This window comes from Sorex araneus, chromosome 1 (assembly GCF_027595985.1).
Source record: "Sorex araneus isolate mSorAra2 chromosome 1, mSorAra2.pri, whole genome shotgun sequence".
Lineage (NCBI taxonomy): Eukaryota > Metazoa > Chordata > Mammalia > Eulipotyphla > Soricidae > Sorex > Sorex araneus.
The window spans coordinates 370,733,812-370,737,723 of NC_073302.1; positions in this window are offsets into that span (position 1 = coordinate 370,733,812).

Here is a 3,912-nt window from a genome sequence, read left to right on the forward strand (position 1 = left end):
GTGGCCCCAAAGACATCTCTCTCTCTCTCTCTCTCTCTCTCTCTCTCTCTCTCTCTCACACACACACACACACACACAAACCAACCCCAATTTCAACCAAAACAAATCAATAAAACTTGTGTGGTTTTCTGGGTTAAAATATGACATAGTGAGACAGAAATTAATATAAAAGTCTTTAGCAAGTGTTGTTTTGGTTTTCAGAACATGTAATATAGTATGTTATTATTATATATAGTAATATCACTTTTATATAGTAGTAATATAGTATATTATTATTATCTGTAACTCATACTCATTCATTTTAGATACCAATAAGTATATTTTACCTTTTAATTGACAATAAAAGTCAACTTAATGTGATGCAATGAACCTTATAAGAGATTCTATTGAACATAATTGTCAGATCCCTTTAGTCTATATATTGTGGTTGTATGCTCTTGTTACATATGTTCCCACAGTTTCCATTAGATTCCATGCCAATGGAAGGTCATTTTATGTTGTTTACTTCTATTATGAATAAAACATGTGAGGTTGAGGAAGAGAAAGAAATGACCATGGTTAGTCTATTCTGTGTAAAATATACAAAAATTAACCCAGTTATTGACTTCAAGGTTCAGAGCATGAAGTTTATGTTTTAGATTCACTATATAACCTAACAAAAAATTCAAGATGAATTGAAAACTATCAGAGCTGGAGAAGTAGTACAGTAGGTAAGACACTTATCTTGCCTGATCTAAGTTTGATCCCAACACCACATATGGTCTCCTGAGCACTGCCAAAAGTAATCCCTGAACACAGAACCAGTAGTATGCATTGTCAGGTATGGCCCTAAAACAAAGCAAAAAAACTCCAAAATTATTTCTGTTGTAGCGCTACTCCAAGCCAAATGTATAAATACTTCTAAAGAGAGAACAATGATGAAAATAATTATAAGTAATAATTAAAATCAAATGATCAATATGGTCATGAAGCAAATGTTTGTGTTCCCCAACAATATGTATATTGAATCTTAATCCCCAATGTGATATTAGGTGGTACAACCTCTGAGATGTATTTATATCATGAGGACAGAGTTCTTTGGAATAGGAATGGTTCCTACCTTTTAGTGTTTATTATGTTGCTCACTTAAAATTAAGTGTTCACTATTTGAAAACTGTACACTTTTATGTGTAGGTATAAATCAAGGTTCAGGGTCTGGAATTCTGTTGTTAGGGAAAAAAGTTTTCTAAAATATTTTCAAACTCCTTACTCCATTGCTGGGGACAGAAAAATGGAGTTAATATTTTCTAACTTAAAATGAATACATTTTTGTAGTGTTTTCATGTCAAATATTTGCATACATATATATTTTTTGCCTTTTAGTTCACACCCTGCGATGCACAGGGGTCACTCTTGGCTCTGCACTCAGGAATTACCCCTGGCAGTGCTCAGGAGAACATATGGGATGCTGGGAATCGAACCCGGGTTGGCCGTGTGCAAGGCAAACGCCCTGCCTGCTGTGTTATCACTTCAGCCCCATCGCATATATTCTTAATGGAAATCCTGTGAAATATTGTACACAGGTTTTAGATAAAATAGTTAAAGTTCAAAAAAGAGACTTGCTCAAAAAAAAAAAAAAAAGACACCATAAAATAGAGCTGTGATTCAGACTCAGGGTTTTTAAACTTTTGAGGCCAGTCATCTTCTGTTAACAGTGTGTCCACTTACCACCCCTCGGGAAGCCCCGGAACCTTCTGGAGTTGTTCATGATGTGTGCTTCTCATGTAGTTGTTCAGTAGTAAATGCCCCCTGGTTAAATGACTTAGCATTTAAAAGTTTTGTGAAAAAGCAATAATGCAGCTGACTTCAGTGGCATAGATGGGAAAATGATTCAGAATCACATGGTATTGAGCAACTAAATTTAGTTGTAAAGTCAGATTGTTCTTCATCTCTGAATAAAGCCATGGTGGAAAGTGAATGGATTTTGATACCACCAAAGGAGATCTGCTTTCAAGATGGTCAGGCAGCTAAAGAGGAAGTGAAGCAAGCGTGTGCTGTAAGCAAACCTCATCCTTGGTGCCCTCTAACTGTCTCTTTTACGCAGTTTCTTTCTCCTTCCTCTTCTTAGCCTTGCAGGACCTAGCTAATTTTTTTTTAAAACATCTGAAAGAGTGCATGGCTTATCAATTTTTCTTTCTTTCTTTCTTTCTTTCTTTCTTTCTTTCTTTCTTTCTTTCTTTCTTTCTTTCTTTCTTTCTTTCTTTCTTTCTTTCTTTCTTTCTTTCTTTCTTTCTTTCTTTCTTTCTTTCTTTCTTTCTTTCTTTCTTTCTTTCTCTCTTTCTCTCTTTCCCTCCCTCCCTCCCTCCCTCCCTCCCTCCCTCTCCCTTCCTCTCTCCCTTCCTTCCTTCCTCTCTCCCTCCCTCCCTTCCTTCCTTCCTTCCTTCCTTCCTTCCTTCCTTCCTTCCTTCCTTCCTTCCTTCCTTCCTTCCTTCCTTCCTTCCTTCCTTCCTTCCTTCCTTCCTTCCTTCCTTCTACAAAGTTGTTCATGATTGGGTTTCAGTCATGCAATGTTCCAACACCCATCCCTTCACCAATGTAATGTTCCAGCACTAGTGCCCCCACTTTCCCTCCCACCCCTGCAAGCACCCTACCACCCCCACCTGCCTACGGCAGGCATCTTTCTTATCTTTCTTTCTCTGTCTCTCTCATTTTAGGCATTATGGTTTTCAATACAGATGCTGAAAGGTTATTCATGAATGCCCCTTTATTTACTTTCAACACTCAGTTTCTGTCCAGAGGGTTCATTTCAAATCAATATTGTCATAATGGACCCTTTTATATCTTAACCACTCTCCACACATCAGACCCTTTCCAACCATTGGCCAGTCCGCCTGACCCATTTTCCCTGACCTTGGGTATTAGTTTTATATTGTTTTATTTTTTATATTCCACAAATAAGTGCAGTCATTCTATATTTGTATATCTGACACTCTCCTTTCTTATTTCACTGGGCATGATACTCTCCAGGTTCATCCATTTATAGGCAAATTTCATGACCTTATTTTTCCTAACAGCTGTGTAGTATTCCATTGTGAAGATGTACCACGACTTCTTTATCCATTCCTATGTTCTGGTGGCTCTTTTTTTGCTTGTTGGGTCACACCTGGTGATGCACAGGGGTTACTCCTGGCTCTGCACTCAGGAACCACTCCTGGGGGTTGGTGCTCAGGGAACCATATGGGATGATGGGAATCAACCCCAAGTCGGCCGTGTGCAAGGCAAATGCCCTAACCACTGAGCTATCGCTGCAGCCCCCATTCCTGTGTTCTTGGACATGCAGATTATTTCCAGATTTTGCCTGTTGTGAATAGTACTGTAATGAACATAGAAGTACAGGTGGTGTTTCTGCTCTGTGTTTTTAGACCCTCAGCATGTATTCTCAGAAGTGGTATTGCTGGATCAAATAGGAATTTGGTTTTTTAAAGAATATCCATATTATATTCCAAAAAGTATGGACCAGTCAGCATTTCCAACAGCATTCATAATGAGGGTCTATTTCTCCCCTCATCCTTGCCAGCACTCATTGTTCTTGTTCATTTGGAAGCATGGCATTCTCTGTGGTGTCAGATGATATCTCAATGTTATTTTGATTTGCGTTTGTCTGATGATTAGTGATGTAGAGTATTTTTTTTTATGAGTCTTTTGGGGATGGCTTTTCTTTTAGCTTGTGATTTCTTATCATAGAATCTGTCTTTAGAATATTAGCACATTAATAGGAGTGTTTGTAAAAGGGAAAAAGTAATTGAATTTCTAATTGTGACACCCTATGAAGTCAATGATGGAAGTCTTTTTTTTGGGGGGGGTACAGTGGCACATCAGCGGTGCTCAGGGCTTAGTCCTGGCTCTGCATTCAGTGACTACTCCTAGTGGGGT